We start from the raw sequence: 26029 nt of genomic DNA, 5'->3' as shown, positions 1-26029 counted from the left end.
CCTCTACCTCCACCTCTACCACCACCACCTCCACCACCACCACCACCTCTACCACCTCCACCACCACCACCACCACTACCAACAACAACAACAACAACAACATAATCAAGAAGGAAAAACTACTGTTAACCTGATTCTTACTGTTAATCTTGATTCAGACACTTGTAAGACCTTCCTAGCTTGATTCTGCTGTTAATCTGGGCTGGGACCAAGGCTGGGAGACAATCGAGACCCAGTTTCTCTAAGGTTCACCACCTCACAGTTGCTCCATCTGCTCTTCCTTTGTCTGCGCTAGCCACACCCAGCAAGGTGACAGTGACTTTACACACAGAGTTTCCTTGGGGTCAAGTGCAGCCTGCTATGTGCTGTGAGAGCACTTTCATTCTCTTACTTGGAAAATTGCAATTCATTTTTGGGAATGAATTGATAACAGTAGAAAGTGGCTTAAAAAATGGTTGCAAATCAAACTCACTCCACTTTGACTCACAGTGACCCCTCAGGAGAACAGAGGTGCCCCCATGGGTTTCCAAAACTGTAAATCTAGACAGAGACAGATCGCCACATCCTTCTCCCACAAGAACTGGTGACTACGGAGACATTCATAACAGGTAGAGCAGTTTGGATGCTAGAGAATATGGACATCAGTACCTCCAGTTTACTAAACTGGATTCGTGTATGACTTTTAAAACATTTTCTAGTTTTGTTCCCAAACAGATGAAAAATGACAAACACGACTTAAGGAAAGAAAATAGCTCATCCGCACATCTCTGGGAGCAGAACAACGTCAAAGTGAACCCTCACCCTGCTGGTGATGCCTTTCACCAGGCTCTTTTCCAAACTAACCACTGAATCTGACTTATTATTTTGGGGTGAAGACAGACTCAACAGTAGACTCCTTTATTCCTCTGTTCCAGAAATGTCCTGGCGAGGACTTACCAACAATGATTTGTTTATGTTCCACAGAGGCCAGCACCAGGTGCTTCAGCAGGCTAGAAGCATCACAAATGCTCATAAAGGTACAAATTTAGCGGAATAGACTCTTCTGGAAGTGCCCCTGGACCACAGTGACTGCTGCTTTGTTACCTGACACAGGAAGCCCTTTCGCTCACGTTGCTAGCGTGCGTTTCAGAGTTTGTGCACAGCCATGCCGTTTCATCACTTGCCTGGGATGAGCGCTTTGTCTACTTCCTGAAATCCTAGAAATTACCTAAACCACACAACCCTGGAGGGTGATTAAATAATGTTCACTTGTCTTCATGGTGTGATAAGAGAAGGCATTTCCATGTTCTTCTTTAGCCGAATAACATCGGCTTTCATTTACCTAACAGAATGCTTCATCAATCTCCCGAGAGTTACACTTTGCATAATCAGCTGGTTTGCTGGAAAAAAAAATGAAAATGAAATGAAATGAAAGAATCAAGTTGCCATCTCAGACTCAAACTAGATATGTTTTCTGAAAGCGTTTGAAAACTTCCTTAAAATATGGCATTTTATCACAATTGAAGGCAGAGGAATCTATATCAGCGGTTCTCAACCTGTGGGTTGTGACCCCTTTGGGGGCTGAACGACCCTTTCACAGGGCTCGCCCAATTCATAACAATAGCATAATGACAGTGATGAAGTAGCAACCAAAATAATGTTATGGTGGGGGGTCAGCACCACATGAGGAACTGTATGAAAGGGTCAAGGCATTAGGAAGTTTGAGAAGCACTGATCATATCTGCGTCTGTGTATCTATATATACAACTGCATACACACACATGTACATTTCACAACAAAGATGCAATTTCACTCCTTGAAGAGGTAACTGATGCTCAAGGCGACTCTGGTGAGGGCAGAGGTCAACAACAAGCCGTGCCTGGTCGGTCGCTGTTGGACTAATCAGACTGTGGGGACTGGACAACACATTTCCTTTGGGTGAACATGGACACCAAAGTCAAACGAGGGCCCACTCGTGGAAGGACCAGACCCACACCTCGCTCACTGTCTGGGAGTCCCTCGGACTCACCGTGACCCTGCAGGCTGGGTGAAACTGTCCCTTTGAGATCAGAGACAGTAACTCTCTCCAGGAGTAGACAGCCCGCCTTTCTCCAGCAGAGCGGCTGCTGCTTTCAAACTGCCTACCTTGCGGTTAGCAGCCTGACAGGTCACCAGGACACCATCAGAGCTCCTTACCCAGCAGACAGGCTGCAGACTTCTCACTGACAGTAGAACGGCGATGCTGGAAGACTGAACAACATGTGGCCAGTGATTATGAAAATAAAACCTCCTCTCTGTTGATCAGCAGGTGCGTGTTTCCGTAAGAATGCCCTCCACCCCCTCCCCCTCTCCCTCTCCCCCCACTCTCCCTCTCCCTCTCCTCTTTCCCTACTTTTCTCCTCTCTTCCTAAGCTGTGTTTCTGTTTTATATATATTTTAATTTAAATCATTTTTATTGGGGGTTCGTACAGATATCACAGCAATCCTCAAATTAACCATACCAAGCAAATTTGCACATATATTGCCATTGTCATTTTCAAAGCATTATCTTGCTACTTGAGCCCTTAATATCACCATCACCTCTCCCTTTTTCCCTCCCACCCTCGTGGACACTTGATAAATTATATATATATATACTTGATAAATTTTATATATATATTCAAATCTTACACTGTCCACTGTATCCCTTTACCCACATTTCTGTTCATCCCCTTGGGGGTGGGGGTGGGCTTATACATCTGTCATTGTTATCAGTTCCCCCGCGCCATGGAGTCACTATTCCCAGTACTGTTTCTGGGGGTTTCTCTGTTCTGGCTTCTGTGTGTCGAAAGTTTTTATCTGTACCAGTGTGCATACTCAGGTCTAGCAGGATTTCTGAGGTAGAACTGGGGTCATGATAACTGATGGGGGGATGAGGGGAGGAAGTGTGTGTTTCCTCAGTGCTAAACAGCACCCTGGCTGAATCATCCCTTCTGTGTGACCCATCGGTGAGGGGATGTCCAGTTGTCTACAGACAGGTTTGGGGTCTCCTTTCCTTCACATCAAAATCATTGTTTGGTTTTGATCTTCTGATATATGATCCTGTTGACATCTTGTGATCACACAGGGTGGTGTCCTTCTTCTATGTGGGCTCTGTTGCTTCCCTGCTAGATGGCCATTTGTTTAACTTCAAGCTTTTAAGACCTGAGGTGCTATGTCTTTTAATAGCCAACACCATCAGCTTTCTTCCCATTTGCTTATGCACCATTTTGTCTTCAGCAATCGATCGTGTTGGGAAGATTAGTATCACAGTGTAAGATTATTAGAACAAATGTTCTTGTGTTGAGGGAAGACTTAAGTAGAGGCCCAAAGTCCATCTGCTACCTTAATACTTACCATATAAATATATGTACATAGCACAATATCCCTATCCTTATATATTATTTATTTACATATGTAATTGCTTTTATTTATACCTCTCTATTTAGCTTTTGCCACCTAGTTCTTTCCTCTATTTCCTTTACTTTCCTCCTGCCCCACTATCATGTTCACTCTTCATTCGACTCAGTAATTCCTCTCAGTTACATTACAATTTATCAAACCCCACCAGGCATTCTATACCACCCCCACCATTGATTTTAGATTCCTTCTTGTTCCCTTGTCCCTGAGTTTGTTGGCCTCTGGCTCCCTTTCCCCTGTCTCCTCCTCTCCCATGCCCCCTTTTTAATTTTTTAAAAGCTGGGCTTTTATTTCCTACTCTAGACTAGAACTTTGAATTTAAAGGGTGCTTTCTGGCATTTGACAAAAGTCTCCAGATTAATGGTTCATTCTAACATCTGGCCTGGTGATGCAGTGAGTTACACGCTGGGCTGCTAACCACAAGGTCAGCAGTTCAAACCCACCAGCCACTCCTTAGGGAAAAGATGAGGCTTTCTACTCCTATAAAGAGTTTCAGCCTTGGAAACCCACAGGGGAGGTTCTACACTGCCCTCCAGAGTGGCCGTGAGTGCGTGGACAGGGTGGCTGTGAGAAGTGTCTGATCGGACAACTGGGCAGATGTTCATGTAGAAAGTGTCAGAAGCGGGGTTGGATGTGAGTTGGCTGAAGGCCCAGGGAGCTGGTTGACCGTGTTGTTTGTTTGTTTGTTTCAACACCATGGTGTCCATCTTGCTCTTTAGATTGCCTGACCTCTTTCCCCGAAAGCCAAGCGCTTAAACTTGCTTTTCTTCCAGGCAGTCTGGTAGTGAGTCTGGTAGCTGTGGCCGCTTTGTTGGGGGGTGGGGGGAAGTATGGGGGTGGGTGGAGAGGCTCCCAACTGCTCAGGTGTGTAAGAGGCAGAGTCTGAGATAAGAGTGGGTTGTGCAAACAGGTGCTGCCGACACGGATGCCAGGACTAGCCCAGGACAGGAAGCAGGGATAGGTGCGTTCAGGTGCATACACAGCACCCCCTGTGGCTGTTGGTGGGACATCTGTCAACCATCTGGCATGTGGGGGGCTGTTTGGGAGCAGAGAGGTGGCACTCTGAGACCAGAGGGTCAGGGCAGTGGGAGACAGATGCTCAGCTTGAGAGAGGATAGGAGGTGTCATCACCTTACGATTCTGGGTCGTTGTTGTCATCAGGTGGGGCACGGGGGTTGCTGGCTCACAGGGCTGAGAGAGAGCTGTCATCGGAGCAAATGAGCTGGAACGGCAGGGCTGGGAAGCTGCCCAAAGCAGACAGGAGCACGGAGCCCCCCGATGTTCCAGGAAAGCCAATGTTCCAGGGATTTCTTCCTCAGGGAGCCCCAGTCCACTCCGACCCAGAGACTAGTTTGAAAAGCATTGTCCACCGTGCCCCATGGACAGGGGCTTTGATGTCCGGCCCTTTTCTCTCTGGTGGCATCTCCAGGAACCGGCCTTGCCTGGGTGTCCTTGTTACCAAATGTGTGAGCCGTCACTTCAACATGGAGAAGCATGACTCCCAAGGAGTGGGCTTGTCATTGTCGGTTCCGGCCCATAGCGACCCTCTGCACAACTGAAGGAAACACTGCCTGGTGCGGCGCCATCCTCACAGTGGTTCCTATGCCAGGGCCCATGGATGCAGCCGCAGTGACCATCCATCTCATCGAAGCCCTTTCTCTTGCTCACTAGCCCTCTGCTTGACCAAGCATGCTGTCCTTCTCCAGGGACTGGTCTCTCCTGACACTATGTCCAAAGTATGGAAGACGAAGTCATGGGCTTAATGGAGAGACTTCTGGCAAACGTGTAGGCCCTCCTTCTGTCTGTACCCAGACAGGCCCTTTAAGAAAGGTTGTCCCTGCCCCACTGACCACAGGCTTGCTGAGTGCTGGTGGACAGGCCTCTCTGGGGGGGTTCCTTCCTTCCTTTGGCCCATGCTGCCTCCACACCTCTGACCCAGTGCTAAAACAGAGCCATGTGGGTCATCGGTCAAGTAGCCACCCAGTTTTTTTTATTGTATCCTAATATCCATGGTTCCTGGCAACCAAAAGTGCTTCCAGGGGCAGGGCCCCCAGTGGGGAGGAAGCAGGAAAGTGAGGACAGTGCTGCTGACACAGTGGAAAGGTCCCTGAGTCACCGGGAGGCCACCTCCCCTCCCAGCCTGCTCCCCAGCCCCGGGCCCAAGGCGTTCATTCATAAGAATGCAGGGTTCTCAGGAAGCACTCAGACTGCCAAATCCACCCTGACACCCCACTGGGTCCTCCCTCAAAGGCCATCTGCCCCGCCACATACACCTGGCAGGTGCTCAGAGGGGCCTGGTTGCTATAAATACCTGTTCTGTGGCGTTCCTGCCTTCAGTGGTCATAGCTGGAAATGCCTTTTGTGATGAGAGAATTGCCTGCTTTGATCCGAACCTAATCATTAACAATGACACGCGTTGGGCATCTCTCTGCTTATGGTGCTGTGTCAAGTTTAGGGAAGAGTGGCGATCACTTTGTTGTCCACCTAACTCAGCAAACTGTGAAGATCACATGCTCACAGTGAAGGAGAGATGGAGCTGAGTGGGGGTCGACAACCAGCCCCCAGCCTCTCCCTTCCCTCCCTAGCCTGTCCCTTGAAGTCCCCGTGGTCTCGCTCCATTGCTGTCTTCCCAGAAGAGGGGACTGGGTCCTATGGGGGGATGTCACAGTTAGACATCCAGCGACATCCCCACCACCACCCTTGCAGCACTGTGAGGACGGGAAGAGGCTCTGGGTGGGCTGGGAGGTGTCTACGGTGGTTACTTTTAATGGGTCAAGTTGGCTAGGCTGTGGTTCTCAGAGTCCAGGCAAATCTTTGTCTACTTGCTGTCCGGAGGAGTTCTATGAGTGATTAGATCAGCGAGGCTTCAGAAAACCAGGTCACCCTCCATAAGGAAATCTACTGTTTGGTGTCCTCTGGTCAGTTCTACTCATAGTGACCCTCTGCTGAACAAGGAAGCACCACTGGGTCCCACGTCATCCTCACAAGCATTCCTGTGCTGAGGTCTATCGATGCAGCCATGGTGCCGGCCCTTCTCATTGAGGACTTTCTTCTGCTCCGCTGGCCCTCCTTTGCTGAGCATGTTGTCCTTCTCCAGAGACAGGTCTCGCCTGACAACGCTTCTGAAGTGTATGAGAAAGTCTCCCCACCCTTGCTTCTGAGGAGCGCACTCCGACCACGCTACTTGCTCCATGGATATCTTAATCAGGCGTCCTCAAACTACGGCCCGTGGGCCACATGCGGCCCGCTGAGGACATTTATCCTGCCCGCCAGGTGTTTTAGCCCCGTTTTGTTTTTTTTACTTCAAAAGAAGATATGTGCAGTGTGCATAGGACTTTGTTCATAGTTTTTTTAAAAACTATAGTCTGGCCCTCCAACGGGGCTGCGGGACAGTGAACTGGCCCCCTGTTTAAAAAGTTTGAGGACCCCTGAGCTAAATAATAGATATACTATGAACCAGACACTGTTCTAAGTCAATAGAGAGATGTGCAAACTAAAAGCATTAGGGACCCTGACCATTCATCTGACAGGGGAGACATTGGAGGCCGAGGGACAAGCCCTGGTACTTTCCGTGGTCTTCGCACAACGAGGATTCAGACCCGCCGGTTCTTCAGTCTTCTTCGCCAGCGTCCAACTTTCACACGCATGGGAGGTGATGGAAAACAGCTTGGATCAGGCACACCCAGTCCTCAAAGCAACATCTTTGCTTTTCAACACCTTAGAGAGGTCTAATGCTGCAGACTTCCCCAGCACAGGGCATCATTTGACCCCTGTCTGCTGCTTCCATGAGCATTGGTTGTGGATTCAAGCCGGACCAAATCCTGGACCACCTCCATCTTTTCTGTACCTATGGGTCCACTGGGGGGGCCTTTGGCTTTCTTGACACTGAAGTGTAACCCATACTGAAGGCTGAGATCCTTGATCTTTATCATTAAGTGTTTCAAGTTCTCCCACTTTCCACTAGCACGCTTGTGTCAACTTGTGGTAGTCACCTAATCTGTTGTCAATTTAAGGATTCAGAGTATGGGGGTGGAGTCTAGGCAGTCAATCTGGAGTTAGCCAATGAGACTTCTATGAGCATGGCCTTCTCCTGAGAATTCGGGGAAATCTGGTGCTTCCTTCTTGGAGGCGGAAGACACCTCTCTCTCTCTCTCTCTCTCTCTCTACTACACTGAAGAAGACATGCCACATGGATGCAACCAGACCTTAGAAGCTGGAGTAGCCACAGAGAGACCCCTGCCAGCGCTGAGATGTTTCCAATGACACTGGATCCAAAGACTTTCTACCCACTGGCCTGTGATCTTCTGCATTCGGCATCATTGCATGTGTCTCATGAGTCTGAAGAGGACTTTATAGATGGATATCAGAAATATGGGCTAATATCAGACTTATGGACTTGATCTGGGCTGGGATGTTTTCTCAATGTTCAGTTGCTCTTGTATATAAATCTCTTTCTTATACACATATGTGTGTCCATGGATTTGTTTCTCTAGTCTATCCAGACTAACACACATCTGCCTATCACAAGTTGTGATTAAACCTTCCTCCAATCCCGATACCACATTAGTTGTCATTATAATCCAGTTTCTCTGATTACTTGCTTGGCACATAGATTGAATAGGTGTGGTGAGAGGCTACAACCCCGATGCAGCTCTCTCTTGAGTTTAAACCCTTGTGCTGTGTGGACCCTGCCTCTTGATCCATGCACAGCTTCCACAGGGACACCAGGATGTGTTGCTGGGATTCCTATTCTTTTTTAGGCCCTCCGTAGCCTGTTATGATCCACAGAGTCAGATGTCTTTGAGTCATCAATGAAACACCTGGGAAGCATCTCTCTGGGGTTCCCTAGAGTTTAAAGTTGATGTAGGCCAAGAGAAGAATCCCTACCACGAGGGGCCAGTAAACAGCATTATTATTATGCTGTACTCTTGGACAAAGCAGGTTGGGGAAGTCTTTTTCCAACGAAGACAAGGTGATGGTGGCTATACACAAGATGCTTTGGCCAGGAAGATCTTCAACAAGGAAGGCAAGAATTCTGCCACCAGAATCCCTGCGCCCTGCCCCTCCAGCTTGCTCACTGTGAACTCACCCCGGTCCTTGGCAAATCCAACGTCCTGCCTCCGCTAGGTCTGCACCGGAGAGCTCAGGTGACTGGCAACACACCACCACAGTCCTCAAGATCGTCCTCCGCTTAAACCAGGTTTCCCTGGAGAATTGCTTCTCGGACTCTCTCCGACAGCTACCTCACACCGATTCCTTTTCAACCCCTCAGCATCCATCCCCAGTCCAGCAGGAGACCTGGCTGTGCCTGGACCAAGCTTCCTCCTCCTCCTCTCGTTCATCTCCGGCTGCTTTCCTCCTGTCTCACTGGCTGCCCCGCTGCTGCCCCTGACCAAGACCAGCTCCTCTGTCGTAGCTCAGGCTTCTCAGAAGCCGTTCCTGGAGTGAGGGGTCTGGGTCAAACCATCGGTCAAGGAAAAGCTCCTCGGAGAAACCCAGAAGGGAGACAGGAAAGCAGAAGAGAGCAGGGAGAGGAGCCCAGGCAGGTGTGCCCGCAGACCCCACCCTGTGGGCGGTGCTTCAGGAGGACCCCGCAGAAGAGCACAGGGAGTGCGCTGTGCGCCTCACTCGTGGCCATGCTCCAGAGCAGTGAGAGGGTCAGCATCTGCTCTTCAGAGCCTCCCGCTGTGCTACCTGTGCTCCAGACAGCCCCTCAGGCAGGCTCCTGGTGGCAGTGGGGTGTCCCTGGTCATAGCACCTATGCCTTCTGGAGGTAGCATTTTGACCAACTCTGCCAGCTGCAAGGACCAGTATTGAGAGAAAGATGCAGACGTAGGAGACGAGGCCCCAGGGGCAATGGTGGAGAAGGCTAGGTGATGAGTGTGTGATTTTGCTCCAAGTAAAATAGGGAGTCACTGCCTGGCATTGAGCAGACAGGATCCCACCTACCTTACCTGCGCCCTCTCGCCCCCTGCCACTTCTTCCATTTTTCTGCTGCCATCCCATCTCACCACAGTTTCTGGGTCTGCTTATTTATCTTCTGTTCACCTGACTAGGATATAAATTCCCAAGGCATTTTTAAAAGATCATTTTATTAGGGGCTCTTACAGCTCTTATAACAATCCATACATCAATTGTATCAAACACATTTGTATATTTGTTGCCATCATTATTTTCAGAGCATTTACATTCTATTTGACCCCTTAGTATTAGCTCCGCCTTTTCCCCTCCCCACCCCCTTCCATCCTAGTGACCCCTTGATAAATTATAAGTCATTATTATTTTCAGATGTTACATCGACCACTGTCACCCTTCCCAGTGGTACCCCCTGCCCTTTTCCCCACCTTCTCCCTATCCTCCTGGTATCTATACTCCTATTCCTGTTCCTGAGGCATTTATTTTACTTGGATTCCATGTGTCGTGAGCTATTATCTATACCTGGCCCACAATGAAAGGCAGGACTGGGGTCATGATAGTGGGGTGTGAGGAAGCCTCAAGAAACCAGAGGGATAGTGTGTGTTTCATCGGTGCTATACTTCACCCTGTTTGATTCATCCCTTCCTTGCAACCCTTCTGTGAGGGGATGTCCCGTTGTCTACAGATGGTTTGGGGTCTCTGCTCCAACCCCTCTTGTTCTCAACAATGTGTTTGTTTGTTTGTTTGTTTTGAGTCTTCTAATACCTGTTACCTGATCCTGTTGACACCTCATGATTGCACAGGCTGGTGTGCTTCTTCCATGTGGGCTGTTGCTTCTCTGTTGGATGGCCACTTGTTTAACTTCAAGTCTTTAAGACCCCAGGTGCTGTGTCTTTTAGTAGCTGGGCATCAGCTTTCTTCACCACATTTACTTGTGCACCCATTTTGTCTAAAGAATTTATGCTGGGAGGGGAGCATGCAGAATGCCAGGTTGTTAGAACAAAGTGTTCTTGCATTGAGGGAGGGCTTGAACAGAGACCCAAAGTCTGTCCACTTCCTCAATGATTTGTCCCCAAGACAATTTTGATTCACAGTGACCTCATGGCATAGAGTTACCCCAGAGGGGTTGCTAGAATGTAGTCTTTACAGCAGCAGACGACTCCTGCAGAGCCGTCGGGTGGGTCAGACCCAGTGGCCTTTCAGCTAGCAGCTAAAGGCTTAAATATTACATCACCAGGGTTCCACCCATTCCCTTAGAGTCCGTTCCGACTCATAGAAACCCTACAGGACAGGGTAGAACTGCCCCTGTGAGTTTCCCAGTCTCAGCTCTTCATGGGAGTAGAAAGCCTCATCTTTCTCCCGAGGTGCAGGCAGGTGGTTTTCAACTGCTTACCTTGCAGTTCTCAGCCCTTGAGCAACCCACTGTGCCACCAGGCCTCAAAGTAGGCCCTTAGAGAACACTGCTTTAGGTGAGTAGATTCGTGAATCTCGATCACCTGTTCTGATATGTGAAGAACCTCTTCCTCTCATAGGGAAGACCTCATGGCCCCCAGCACCCGGACTGTGCCAAGGATCTCTAAGGAACAATTGACATTTGTCATCAGCAGGGCCTTTGGCGGACTTGCCCCCCAGCCACCCGTGCCTTTGGGATCAGGCTGGTTTGTTCTCAGATGTGATCACCACTGGATTTGGTCTCAGTTTGAAGCATCAACTCTGTAGGAATTGTCAGAACCATTTTCTATCTGGCTCTGTCTGAACACTGAATGCAGGGCGCGGCATTTCCAAAATGCACGTGGCAAAAAATTGGAAGAGAATTTCAGAACCAAGACAAAGTTCAAGTTCAACACTTGAACCATGTCAGTTGATCCAAAGGCTGAAAAGAATATTTCTTGTCTCCAAGCGAAGAGAAATACATTTCTCTCCACTTCCTTTTACTCTTTAAGGAGTCAAAATGCTAAACATCTGTCCAAGGCACTACTGCTTAAATGGTGGCTCTGAGGCTTCCGAGGAGCCCTGGGGGTGTGGTGGATTGTGCACTGGGCTGCTAACCTCAAGGTCAGCAGTTCAAAACCACCAGAACTCCTCCAGAGAAAGATGAGGCTTTCCACACCCGTAAAGAGTCACAGTCTCAGAAACCCACAGGGGCTGTTCTAACCTGTCATAAGGGGTCGCTATGAGTCATAACTGACTTGGTGGCAAGTGTGTTCGAATGGGGACTTCTGCTCCGGTCAAGGGGCTTTAAGGACAGTTGATTACTCCAGCCACTGTGGATTCCACAGGACACACATCAAGGAAAACACAGGGTGATGTCATTGGCCCGTCTTGCTTTAGACACGCCTTTGTTTATGTCATGCAGTTTGTCTGTATTTCACCTGTGCTACCTACATTGCCGTTAGTTGCCACGGGACAATTCGAACTCGTGGTGACCCCATGTGTGTAGCTTGGACTGTTTCATAGAGTTTCAAGGCTGCGGCCTCTTGGGGACAGATCACCAAGCCTATCTTCTGAGGCACCCACTGCTGGGTGGGTCTGAGCCAACAGCCCTGGACCTTGAAGTCCCTCGCTAAAGCCTAAGTCTACTGTGTTCCCCAGAGACAGGCTGTTACTGGGTAATATTGTGTATTACGCACAGGGCTCCCAAGGGACAGGGCTGGGACTACAGCCTGGCAGCTGTTATCCGGGATGCCGACCGGTGTCAAGGAGCTGGCTCTGCCTCATCGTGACCCTACGTACAACAGAACAGAACACCTCTGTGTCCCGCGCCGCCCTCGCAGTCCCGGCCAGGGGAAGATGACACGTTCGATCCCGCGCTCTGGGCTCACCCTTCGTGAGCCGGGCTTTCCAAGGCAGCACGTGTCTTGCTCCCAGGATGGAGTGGGGGCACACTCTGGCGTTCACTCCGGGTCCTGGCTGTCCCCGCTAGTGTGGCTGTCAGTTCAGAGTCCTTGGCTGACCTGGAAAGAGAGTTCCGGCACCACGGGAAGGAAAACGCCATGGTCTCCTTTGGCTCTTTCCTTTGGTTTGTCGTTGACGCCCCCTCACCCCTCCACCCCTTATCACTAGCTCTTCTGGCGGGTGTAGACAAGCCCCAGGTTTTCCCTTAGTTAAAAAACACTCTGGATGTGCAGCTAGTCAACAATTGACGCCAGGGAACACGGGTTGAGGAAGTGGAAACAGCTGGATCAGGAGAGGCTGGCAGCACTGTTGTTTCTATGGGGGTGAGCAGGGGGTCACTGGAAATGTTTCCAAAGGCAGTCCGGAATGTCCCTCACGGGCTCCGGTGGGACCCTCGGCTCCCTCTCCTCCCTCCCTCCTCTGCCTCTCCTTCCCCCCTCCCTTCTATTTCCTCTGCCCCCTACCTCTCCCTTCCTCTTCCTCCCTTCCACTCCTTTATCTCTCCTCCCCTCCCCTTCCAACCCTCCCTCTTCTTCCGCTCCTAACTTTTCCTTAACCCCCTCCCTCTTCTTCCCCTCCCTGACTCCTCCGCCAATGTTGACACCCCTCTTCCCCCACACCCATTTTTTGGGAAGGGACCACTGAGACTCTTTTTTTCCTTTCTTGTTTTCTATTGTTTTGCCTTAGACCCCACAGGACGCATAAGCTGAAAAGAGGGTGTGGGGGCTCCGTTGCTGGCCTTGTCTGCAGCCTGGAACCGTCTGCAGCCACCTCCGGCCTTAACCACGGAGGGTGGCCTGGGCAGCTGCTGCCCACAGCCAGGGCTGGGGGTGGGGGAAGTCTAGAAGAATGACGACCCCGAGGAGAGGGCAGAGGATGATGAGGTGGTTCACTCAGGGTCTTGACTGAAATGACGAAAACACAACCCAAACAGAATGATGTCCTTTTTCCCCCCGACAGCGCGCGACGGTGGTGTGTCAGGAATGACAATCAGCAGACACCCACCGAGCACCCCTGACTTCCCGGATGCTGCCCGCAGGACTTGATGCCCATTCAGTCTTTTATTTCTCGTCAGAGCCCTTCGAAGTAGGTTGTCCTGGGTTGCACGGGGCCACCCCCAAATGTCCATCCCCCTGGGACTCCACTATGTGACCTCATTCAGGAAATAGGGTGTCGTCAGAGACAGCATGAGTTAACATGAGGTCCTCCTGGAGCGGGCGGGCCCCTCATCAAAGATGGCTGGTGTCCATATCAGGAGAGGAGAGAGGCCCCAAGAGGGAGGAAGATGGACAATGGCAGCCACGGGCCAGAGCACCCCACAGAATGAGGCTGAGGCCAAGGGACCTTAAGGCTGAGGACCAGCGAGAGCCATGCCTGACAGCATGACAGCGAGGAGGTGCTGCGGATGAAAGAAATGTCTCCTTCGAATTTTGTAACCGGTGATCTTCCCCCATCAACTTCGTCCTCGTACGTGTTGTCCGTGAGTTCGGGTTGTCAATCCCAGCGGGAAAGCAGCCTGCTCTGGGAGGGGGAGCTGGTGTCAGAGGAGGAAAAAGAAGGAGGGAGGCAGGGTGGGTGGAGGCATGCCTGACCTCTGGTCCCGTGGGAGTCATTCTGGGCGCAGAGAGGGATAAGGCTGGGCTCTCCTTCTTCCTTCTGGAGACTGCGCCGGGGCAGGCGTGACTGCGACACCATTTCTTTGGGGCCCAACAAGAACCACAATGTGATTTCGATGTTCTCCAACCTTTCTGATGATCTCACTCATGGTCAGGTGGTGGGAAGCAGACTCCAAGGTCTCCCGTGTGTTTCTTCTGAGCCGTCTCCCCCCGGTATGGATCCTTCTATACAGCCAGCCATTCATGGTTTACTGCGTGTTGGACCCTGGACCCAGGAAGCAAAGGCCTGGTCCCTGTGAGCGGGCTGGCAGAGCAAGCGTCCAGGAATGACTAATGATACGGTGTGACACTAGCTATAAAGAGACATGCTGTATGAAGGCTGCCTTGATCATCTCTTGCCCGTGCCTCTGTCAGGATACAGGTGGAACTGGCAAGGGGATAGGGGCTGGGTGGGGCCGTTTGTAGCTGATGTTGTAGAAGAGTTGGCGTTGAGGTATGAGCCTAAGGGCTGAGAACCAACCGGGGCCTACAGTGACCATAGTGGGCATGCTTTTGCTTGGCCATGCATGCTGTCTTGTCCACTGTCCCATGGGTGAATCGCTGCATTAAGTGTCCTGTTATCTCACCCTATCCCCCAACCTACCCAACGTGGGAAGCAGCAAGTGTATGAGGCTCCGGGTGCAATGTTTTCCCAAGTTGGTTTGTGAGAAAGACCCTCGTGGTTGCCTTGCCCTCACCAGCCCTTGCTGGATGATGGTGCCCGTCACTGGATTGACATCTGGAAAGAGTCTTTCTGAGAGACCCTCTGCTGGGGCTTCAGAGAAGGGAGGTGGTCATAGCCCCTGGACCTGCAGAGCTCTGTGACCCACCCCAGCATGCTGACAAGGGACTTCTCCCGGCAGGTCTGGCCTCCTGAAACAGGACAGCAGGCAGAATGCTACAGGACTGCCTCCCTCTTAGCCCACCCCCAGCCCCAAAGTTCTAGGAAGAAGGAGCCCACAAGAGTCTATGTGCAGCACATGTGGCAGCCTCTTGGGGAGTTCAAGTTGAGCAGGATTCCAAACTCGTCGATGTGAATACAAGTTAAATTTGGTCGATGACTTTCCATCAAAGTATTTTCTTACCCAATGGGTCCAGGCTGTACGTATGGTGGGCAGATGGGGGGACATGTGGGAGCTTAGTAATGCGGCATTTTTGAGGTCCTCCCTGGGCAAAGTGGGCAACTGAGGCAGCTGAGGGCTTATTCCCTACCCCTCTCCCACCCAAGCAGTATGAGAAAGAAGCATGACGTTTTCTCCTGAATCCAACATGATTCAGAAGTTGATGGCCAAGCCATTCAACCCCAAACATCTCTCTCCATTTAACTTCTCATACAAAAGTTAGGTGGTTAGGACACGCTGCTGGTGAGCTAGATCTCCTTGTAAGGACAGCAGTAGTGTACTTCATCTTTCAAACAAGGACCCTTTGGGTCGGAGTGCAAGGGGTCCCCTGAAAGCTCCTGCCGGGGTGAAGCCAGACTCCAGGGTTGTTCTAAGCAGACCAACAATGAGCGCATTCAGCAAACGCGTCTTTCTGCCTCGATGACAGCTGTCACCCAGAAACCTCCCAGGCATTGTCTCATCGTTTGTTAAGCTGAAAATTACAAGCACATTCCCCTCTCCCCCACTTCAGACACAGTCTCTTGGATAAGCTCATGCTATCATGCTTTTTCAGCATTTCCCAAAGCTTTGCCATGTGAGGAACTGCAAGCGTGGGGTCCTGACATCTGGACGGATCATCTGCACTGAGAGACTGCTAACAAAGCAGTGGACTGTACAAGACAGAGTGTGCTGCTAGCCGCTGTTGACTTGGTCCATAACTCATAGGGCCCTCATGTAAAACAGGACTAAACACCTCCCAGGCCTGTGCCCACCTCATGATTGGTTGGGGCATCAGCCTGTGTAATCCATGGGATTCTCCTTGGTTGGTTTTCAGAAATCAGTCTCCAGGACTTACTTTCTACTCTATCTTGGTCTGGAAGTTCTGCTGAAATGTGGCCAGAATCCTAGCACCATAAGCCTCTACTGAGAGACCAGTGATGGCAAGCAGGAAGTGCGTTGGTCAGGAATCAAACCTGAGTCTCCTATGTGGAAGGTGAGAATTCTATCACTGACCCACCAAAGTCCCCAGACCAAGGGGTGTAGTTGTTGTGTGCTGTGGTAGTTATACAATAGTTTGTCAATTTGAGAGGATTAAGAGTGAAGGGGTGGAGTCTAGCCTGTCAATCAGGTCATAGCCAATGAGACCGCTGTGAAGACATGGCCTTCTCCTGAGAATTCCGGGAACTCTGGTATTTCTCATTGGAGGCAGGAGACACTTTCTCTCTGCACACTCCCCGGAAGACAGTCTACTGACGAGACACATAAAACTAAGCTAGTGCCCTTACCTGAAGAAACCACGTGGAGACCTCTGCCATTGCTGAGATGCTTACAATGCCACTGGATCCACAAGGCTTCCCACCCCCTGGCCTGTGATCTTACTACATTCAATGTCATTGCATGAGTCTGAAGAGGACTTTATAGATTGATATGGGACATATGGGCTAATATCAGACTTACGGACTCAATCTGGACTGGGCTGAGATGTTGTCTCAATATTCAAAGGCTCTTTATATAAACCTCTTTCTTATACGCCTATGAGTGTCCCTGGACTTGTTTCTCTAGTCTACCCAGACTAACACACGTGCCATAAGCCCCAAACGCAGTTGTAGCTCTACCACTACTGCTGCTATGACTGTAGACAGCTTCCAGAAGAAAGCAAATTCACTGCCATTGAGTCCATGGAGATTCACCTCAACCCTATAGAGGACAGGGTAGAACTTCCGCTGTGGGTTTCCCAGACTGTAACTCTTTACGGGCATAGAAAGCCACACCTCTCTCCCAAGGATTGGGCTGGTGGTTTCAAACTGCTGACCTGGTGGATCATAAACTGACGCATAACCACTATACCACCGGGGCTCCTGTAGACAGCTCACCGCCTGTAAAACATGATCACTCGTGGCTTAACTATTTTGATATTGAAGTAGCACAGGGACAACAGTTGGGTTTGAAGGGGAGGCCATGGGCCCAGCATGAAGCTCACTCACAGAAGATGTTTTTACAAGATTGAGGAGATACCAATTCTCTGTCAAAACATGGTGAGACTGTACAAAATAAAGTCCACTTCAAGGATTTGGCTCTAAAGTTTTGTGACCTTTATATGAATTTGAGTATGAATAGGCAGAGTGGCAGATAGAATGTAAAATGGAAGGAAAAAATAAATGTAAAATATTGATTTGAATGAATGAACCGGAAAATGTTCCCCATGTCACATTTGAATCAATTCCCCCCAACGATCCACCATTGATCTTTTCCCGCTACTATAAATTAGACTTGTATTTTATAGACTTTCATACACTTGGAATTATATGCATGTATTCCCTTGAGTCTGGCTTCTTTAGCTCAGTATATGAAGTGGCAGAGGCAGAGCCTGCAGCTCTGAGCTCTTGAGACAGAGCAGAGGAATATCATTGAGACTGTGAGGCAGAGCAGCCTACAGAACAAGGCAGAGGCCAAGGGGCATGTGCAATGAGAGGCTGAGGCCCAGAGAGAGACATGGCTGCCAGCATGGCTGAGAGAGGTGCTGTCGACAAAAGAACTGGATCCTTAACATGCCAGCATCCCTCATCCACTTCCTTCTCTTGAGTACTGTCTGTGAGTTCTGTTTGGTCATGGCAAGGGATTAGCAAACCCAGCAGAGAAGGAGAATAACCGTCGTGGGGTGGTTGGGGTCAGAACGGGACCGAGGGAGATGGGGAGTGGAGGCATGCCTGGCTGGTGTTTCACAGGACTCCTCCTTGGGCAGATGAGGAACAGGTGTCTCCTTACCACTTGTGGAGCCAGACGAAGCCAGACAAGTTCCCCGCACTGTTTCCTCGGTGTGTTTTAAAGCATTATCCATTGCTGCTGGTGGTGGCACTAGTTCATTTTGTTACAATGCGAAACAGGAATCTATTACGCAACTTGTGCTGCTAGGTGCTGTCAAGTGGGTCCCGACTGAGCGACCCAATGCACAACAGAAGGACACACTGCCCGGTCCTTGTCATCCTCCCACTTGTTCCTAAGCTTGAGCCCATTGCTGCAGCCATTGTGCCCACCCATCCCACTGAGGGTCTTCCTCTCCTTCACTGCCCTCTGCTTTATCAAGCACGGTGTAACTATGGCATGTTGCACCCATTCAGCTGCTGGTGGACAGTTGGGTTGGATTGTTTCTAGTATTCAGTTATTATGAATCAAACCTCTGTTAACATCGTGTGCAAGTCTGTGTGCGCAATAGAGACGGTTATTTCTCTTGAGTAAACATCCCAGGAAGACTTATTCACAATTTTCAATGTAAAATATCGCAACTTCGCTTATGGAAAATGAAGATCAAAGTCCCCAGTCTTCAGTATGGATGGTACCTCAATATAAAGAAAATGCTCCTCACAACTTGGCCAATAAGCAGCCTCCTGGTGAACAGAGGAAATATTAAAGGTGTTAAGACTCTCATTTTGCTTTCAACCATCAAGATCCAAGGGAGCACTTGTCAAGAAATCAAGATAGGTTGTACTTAGGCAAATCGGCTACAAAGGACGTCTTTACAGTGTTTAAAACCAAAGGTCACGCCGATGACTACGGTGCCCTGGTGTTTTCGGTCGGCTCCTGTGCCTTCAGACGCTGCACGTGAAGAAGAAAGACTGGGGAATTGACGCCTTTGGATTACCCTTCACCGCTGCCCTTCAGGACCACCCTGAATGGAACCAAGGGGCACCAGCAGCCCATTTGAGGCTTGTATGCACGAGCCAAGCAGCCCATCTCTGAATCAAGTCCGGGCATTTCACTCCTCCCCCATTAACTGGGCCTGATGACCCCACATGCATACACACACACTCCCAAGTAACCGTAGACATGAGCTTAGAAACCATCAACAATAACAGAACTCACTGCCATGAAGTCAATGCCAACTCATAGCCACGCTATAGGACAGGGTAGAACCACTCCCGTGAGTTTCAGACACTGTCACTCTTTACGGGAGTAGAAAGGCTTGTTTTCCTCTCCAAGAAGTAGCTGGTGGTTTTGAACTGCTGACCTTGCAGGCAGCAGACCAGTGTGTAGCTTCTACACCATCGGGGCTCCTTTTAGAGACCCCAGTGGATGAGTAAAGGATGATAAAGGCTGGGCCACCTGCTCGTGGGGTTTGACTCGTTCCCTGGGACCCTGTTCCTTCTCAGTCCTGCATGTGCTACTCCATCTTCCAACGGGTGACCGGAGGCAGTTCAGAGCTTCCCTGGACGCCTCGTGGTCATCCAAGCCCCGGCGCCTTCAGAATTCCGTTTCACCAGCTCTAGGATCTGGTTTATATTTAACGTCCCAAGACGGAGGAGCTGCCTTCGCATCCACAATACGGTGTGGAATGGGTGGAAGCAAGCAGGAAAGTTCTGCCCCTGCCTTTCAAACCCTGTCCTGGAGACCCTGGACTCATTTGCTCTCATATCCCATGGATCAGTGTTTAGTTCCCCAAAATTCGTTGCTGCCAATTTGATCCCGACTCTCGGTGACCCCGTGTGTCAGAGTAGAACTGTGCCTGAGGGCTCACCGGCTGCTGCTTCACCGCGAGACTGCCAGGCCTTTCTTCTCTTGTGCCTCTGGCTGGATGCGAACCTCTAGCCTTTGGATGACCAGCCATGTGTGTCAGCCCGGTGACTCCCTCATGGCTTCAAACAGTTACAGGCTGGGATGTTGTTGTTGTTGTTGTTGTTGTTAGGTGCCGTTGAGTCGGTTCTGACCCATAGTGACCCTGCGTACCAACAGAACAAAGCACAGCCCGGTCCTGGGCCAGCCTCTCAATGGTTCCTGTGCTGGAGGCCGCTGTTGCAGCCACTGAGCCGATCCATCTCCTCCACTGCCCCTCTGCTCGACCGACCATGATGTCCTTCTCCAGGGACCGGCCTCTCCTGACAACATGTCCAAAGTGCGCGAGATGAAGTCTCTTCGCCCTCACCTCTGAGGTCAACACTCTGGCTGGGACACACAGACTGTGCTTTTGTGTGGCTGTGTTCCCAGGAAGGTCTCCGTGATTGTGTTCTTTTAAAAGAGGGGAGGGGAGGCATATACGTTGGGATTGTCTCTGTCAGGGGCACAGATAGCAAAGAGAAAATGGCAATGCTTGGATGACATGTTGCAAAATAATAAACCGGAGGAGGATTCCAGCTGTGGGGAGCCAATCCTTGTTAGGCTTCACTTCTTCTACTTGCCCAGACACCTAGCGCCCCACTTCCATTTCCTGTTTTCGCTGAAAAGGTCCTGTGTCCACCAGTGCCCCCACAGCCTGGCAGGTCTGTGGCCCAGAGGGCTCCTGTGCTGCCTGTGGGCTCAGAGCGGTTCCCATTCATCCTGCGCGTACTCAGTTCTCCGGGCACCAGACACATTTGATACTGAAGCTTTATGCATCAACCTTTGCTGACATGTTTTGGTTTGCTAAACTTGAAACACCAATTTCCTGAGGATTCAGGAGAAGCGCACTAGTGAGTTCAGAGGAAAGAACCAGGGTTCCAAGTAGGAGACATAGGTTAACAGACAATGGTTCTCTGCGAGCTGCTGGGACTGTCGTGGTGTTAGGTGTTTCCAAGTCCTTTTCTGTCTATACCTGGGATTTTCAGGTCTATCTTTATCCACATCAATGCCGAAAGCTTTGGGTGGGTAGGCGGCAAGGGAGCGAGGATGGGGGGGAAACTTCTAGAAGTCGAACATTATCCTTGGTGCTATAGAAAATACAAAGGGAGCTCTGTTCTGGATTGCAGGAGGACCCCCAATGGTAAAGACAATGGTTTAGTCAGGGTCGACTAGGTTAGGCTGCAGTAACAAGTACATGGGGACATTACAGGGACTTCACAGAACCAATAGCCATTTCTTATCCCTCTTTCAGTTCTGATGCAGGTCTGTTGGCCATTCTCCATCGGATAAGGCTGCCATCTGGAATTGTGTCCTTCCAGGTGGCCACAGACAGGGAAGGGAGGATGGAGAGCATGCAGATGCCTTTAAAGACCAGGTCTAGAATTTCCCTGCAACCCCTCTGCCATGCGGAACAGGCCCAAGTTCAGTCCCGCGGGAGGGAACGAATGACGGATCCACGGAGGCTGGAAGCCGAGTCTCCTGTGTGGCCAATAATAAGATGAGCTCAGGAGAAGGTGTCTGTCACACTTCCCATGTTTATTCTCATGGTATCATCGCTGAGTTGGCCCCTCAGCAGTACCTTCAAGTGGCTGGTCCATCATCCTATCAGATCAGGAGTTTGGGGGGAGGGTGCTATGTGGGAGGACCTGGGGGTGCTACGGCCTTTTACCAATGCCCCGCTTTCTTTGCCGTGGACTTGTCCTTGGTTCCACGATCCTGTGTGGTGCATCGGGCTCTTCCGTGGTCTGTGTTTAAGATCATAGCTAGTTTATGCTTTCTGGTGTTTGGGGTTTTGCGTCTCAGCTGTCTTACATATGAAATACAGTGTCAACTGTTTGGGTTAACGTGGAGTGCTTGGCTTCCAGCTACTCACTCCACGTGAATTCTTCTTCCTTCCTTCAGAGGACATGCACAATCAAGTGTCAAATGTGAACAGCAAGGGACCAGGAGTCTAGGAAGTTGGGAGGGGCAGGGAGAGAGTTGGGAAGACCAGGATGAGAGGTGGGCGACCTACAGAAGCTGCGGTTGATACTCTCCTGTTCCCAGGGGCTTGATTTGAGTAAGATGCGATGTGGGTGGGACAAAGGAGAAGCCAGCACAGAAAGAGACCCTGGAAGGAGCGAGACACATGCTCATAGGAGGGGCAGTTGTTCGTTGTTAAACACCACAGAGTGAGTTCCAACACTTAACCGGCCCACATACCTCAGAACAAAGCACTGCCCAGCCCTGCGCCGGCCTCACACTTGTGCTTACGTTTTACCCCATTGTTGATGCCACTGTGTCAGTCCACCTCGTGCAGGGTCGTCTTCTTCCTCAATGTCCCTCCACTTTACCAAGGGCGATATGCTGTTTCAGGGAATGGTCTCTCTTGACAGCATGTCCAAAGTATGTGAGATGAAGTCTCCCCACCCTTTTGCCTCTTAGGAGCTTTCTGGTTATACTTCTTCTGAGACAGGTTTACTTGTTCTTCTGGCAGCCCATGGGACTGTCAGTATTCTTCACCAGCGCCATAATTCAGATACATCGATTCTTCTTTGATCTCTCTTATTCAACGTCCAACTTTCACATGCATATGAAGCGAACAAAAATACCATGGCTTGGGTCAGGTGCACCTTAGTCCTTGGGAGAGGGGAATCATATTATTACAAGTCTTAGAACCTAGGTGGATGAATTCAGGTGTTATGTGACAGGAAACTGCTGCTAACTTTTGAAAACAGGTGTCACATGAGTGACTGCCGTGCTGGGTTGGCCTGTGAGTCCCTGAAAGGACATGTTGAAGTCCTAACCCTGTCCTGGTGAATGTTGTCCAGTTTGGAAATGGGGTGTGATAGGTAGGTTTATTCTGCCAACCTGGCCAATACGAGCATGTGGGATTAATAAGGTCACAGTTTGATTGGAGGGCAAAGTGATAAATGGCTCAACAAGCCCCGCCTCTCTTTCGCTTGCTCTCTGGTGATCAGACCAGTGTGCGGCTGCCTTAGCTAGTTCTCTGCCTCAACTTGTGAGCTACCCTACCTGTGGGACACCCACCCGGTGGACTGTGTCACTAAAGCTTGAGGTTCCTTTGAGACCTGCTCCACCACATTGCTGATATATACATTGACTGGGGACTGTCAGACCCTGTCATCTGGCTGACTGTTGGAGACCTGCCCTGCTGTTTGCTGCCTGTGGCCGGACTACATGCATTGCTCTATGGAAGACTCAGCTGTCTGCTTCCTTGACCTTATACCCAGCAGCCCTCATGAGTTGAAGTACTTCCAGCATATTAACTGTTTCACGGAAGTGAGTTGAACTGAGCCCTCAGTACTGCTGTGTGGACTAGTAGGCTGTTATATTCCTTCTTGCTGTGTATATCTGTATCTATATGTTTATAAAATCATAATTGTCCTGGTTTTGTTTCTCTAGAGAACCCTGTCTAACCTAATTGGGGATTATGCTCAGGAGGTCCTACTAGAACAGGATGGGTCCTAAGCCAAGTGACGTCTGTGTGTTGTCTCATAGAAAGAGCAGAATGCACATAGGCAGCCACAGAGGAGGAAGGCGGACCATTTCCTGAGACAAGGACGCCCCAGGAACACCCAAGGCAAAGACAAGGAAGACCTGCCCCTAGAGCGAATGCCCTGACAGCTCTAGCCTCCCATACTGTGCGACAATCCACTCTGCTCTTTAAAAGCCACCCACTCGTGGCATCTGTATTATGGGAACACGAGGTAATTCAGACAAGGGTCACGGCATCACCCCTTCTAGATATGAACACCATCAGACCCCCACATGCTCCTGTGCCCACCCTGCTTCTGGAACAGACAGCATGGAGCCTGATGGGAAGAGGTGCCACCAGGCAGGGCAGCTGGACCGCAGAGTGCATTTTCTATTTTGGTTAGGGCAAGTCCTGGGCCTTCCCACTCCAGCTCCCAGAGCCCACTACCCAGACCCAGGCACAGGCCACAGTGGTCATCGGCTCTAGGCTGTGGCCACCCAGCCAGGTATCCACCTGGACCCCTGATTTGCCCACCTACAGCTTGTTGGTTTCCAATAAATGTTTCTGTCATGTAAAATCAGTAAGTTCAGCTCACTATGGTGAGGGTTTCCCTGCATTGCTAACGCAGTATTATAAATCAACACAAATAACTACTCTTCAGCATAGGGTTATCCTCAGCACCCCAGAAGCTTCTACCCCAAAACTCATAAGTAAAATGACCCTCAGGACTTGGCAAAGGAGACAAAAAGGAAAACAAGACCTTGCTGTCTGAGTGGGAAGCATGATGGGAAGCACACTGGGTCTCTGGGGTGTCATGCCAAAGTCAGCTGGGTGGGAGCCTCTGGGTGCTTTTGCCACTTCACCACCAGCACCTATAGCTGTACACTTGTGAGCTACTTGAGCGTCCGCTTACCTCTAGGTTGAAGTTTCCTTACCTCTTTGAAGGGGGACACGAGGCCCCCTCTCGTCGGATTTTTATGAAGATGTACGGAGTTAATGTGTGGAACGTGCTCAGCACTGCCGCTGGTCCTGTCTGATGAAGAGGTGCTCTGGCTGGGACCATCTAAAGTTGTGGAGAAGGCAACAAAGGGTCACAGAATCCCCCTCTGTCCCGTCACATCTGTGCCATCAGAAAGTACCTGAGACGTTCCAGATCGTTACCCAACCTGAGCTGATTTCGGGCTTGGCCAGATTCCCCACGTGAACCTTCTCATTTGGAGCAAGTGAGCGAAGGTTTATAAAGGACCTAAGTGCCAATAACCTCAAAACAACGTCAACGCTTTTTTGGTCTATTTCAACAGACTCCGTTTTCTACTCCTTTAGCTTTTCTCTGCATGTTCTTTGCCCTCTTTCTGAAGAGAAGACTCTGTGGGATGGGATGTCCCTGAAACTGACCAGGAGGAATAATCCTTGGAGAGCTGATTGGGTTGCGAGGTCCCGGGGTCAGGGACCACATCGGTTTTGTGGAGTATTCGATCTAACCTGACATGTACCTCATTCTTTGTATGTCACAGGCCCACAAAAAGAAGGCACATGTGATTATCACAAGCCAAGCGCTCACAGGAGACAAACGCGGAAGGGGGTTGGTAGTTTTCAAAATAAAAATGTGCACGCTGTATGCATAAGAATCTGGTGGGGGAGGGAGAGACAAGCCAACAAACTAAGTTCCAGCTTCCCGGGCGACTTCCTTCATCCACTCCTTGAGTGGTGGCAGTGCCAATTCAAGGGGCAGGTGCAGCGGGCCGAAGACGGCACCTTTGACAGTGGTAGCGTTGCAGTGGAAAGTCGGATGTGCACTCCCATGAGCTACCCCTAGCACCCTTGCTGTGGAGTCAATTCTGTCGTCTCGTGTTACAGAGCAGACCTGCTCCCTGACCCAAAGAACACTCACCGCCATGGAGTTGGTACTGACCCATAGAGACCTTGTAGGACAAGGTAGAACTGCCCCTGTGGGCTTCCGAGACTGTAAGTCTTTACATCAGTGATTCTCAGTCTTCCTAATGCTGCCACCCTTTCCTCACGTTGTGGTGACCCCGTATGTGGACGTATCTGCGTGTGGATGGACCCGCCTGGAGACAGCTAGAGGAGCGTGTCTCAGTTCCTAAGACCATCAGAAATATGGTCTTAGGAGATCTCGGTGAAAGGGTCATTTGACCCCAAAGGGGTCGCGACCCACAGGTTGAGAACCGTTGTTTTGAAGGCTGTGTTAGGCTGGGTGGTCCACAGACACTAACCAGTGATGCGGGTATGTGTTGAATATAGAAAGAGCTTTATATCAAGAAATAGCTTACTGTATATATTCATGTATAAACTGAGTTTTTCAGCACATTTTTAATGCAGTTTTTGTGGTAAAATTAGGTGCCTCAGCTGATATTGGGGTCGGCTTATACTTGAGTATATACAGTATATAGTTGTAGAAATAGGTAAATCCAGTCTGGTACAAGTCAGGTTACCCCTGACATGTGGAAGCTGGAGAGCAGGGAAGCAGAGACAGTAGGGGGCACAGGCTGGTGGGTGCAGAAGTCTGAAGTCAGCCAAATGCATCCACCATCAATCATCAACAGATGGCTCCTGGGATCGGTGGTCCATGCAAACAGAAGCAGGTTGTGAAACCAGACACAAGATCCAGATCCAGCCGGACCCAAAAGGTCAGAGAGAATTTGACCCTGCTAGGTCTCTCTCTCTCTCTTTCTATCTCATATCCAAAGGCTTATGACACCAAAGAGGTGTCACCAGGCTGCAGTGCCATTGATAGGCTGAGCTCTGCTGCAACCCTGACCCAGAAGTGTCTAGTTAATATCATCTCTAACCATCACACAAGAGTAGCAAGCCTCCTCTAACTCCCAAGGAGTGGTTGGTGGTTTCGAACCACTAATACAGTGAACCCTGGTTTATCGCGGTTAATCGGTTCTAGACCCTACCGTGATAAATGAAATTCCGCGAAGTAGGATTCCTTATTTGTAAATCAAATATTTTCG

At 50.1% G+C, this 26029-nt stretch overlaps 1 long non-coding RNA gene across 1 annotated transcript in view; it reads right to left on the bottom strand.

Moving 5' to 3' along the window:
• Positions 1 to 964: 964 nt before the first annotated feature.
• LOC123522229 overlaps positions 965 to 26029 on the bottom strand; it is a 45508-nt gene continuing 20443 nt past the window's right edge. Inside the window, exons 2-3 of the long non-coding RNA XR_006680515.1 lie at positions 23987 to 24114; positions 965 to 1379 (exon numbers count right to left, since the gene is read on the bottom strand). This is a non-coding gene — a long non-coding RNA (uncharacterized LOC123522229). The remainder of the gene's footprint in view (positions 1380 to 23986; positions 24115 to 26029) is intronic.

This window comes from Echinops telfairi, unplaced genomic scaffold (genome assembly GCF_000313985.2).
Source record: "Echinops telfairi isolate 266 unplaced genomic scaffold, ASM31398v2 ScPeMD7_3533;HRSCAF=4204_0, whole genome shotgun sequence".
NCBI classification, from domain to species: Eukaryota; Metazoa; Chordata; class Mammalia; order Afrosoricida; family Tenrecidae; genus Echinops; species Echinops telfairi.
Note: the sequence above shows the minus strand (reverse complement) of the source record. Positions and strands in the feature narration are given on the sequence as shown.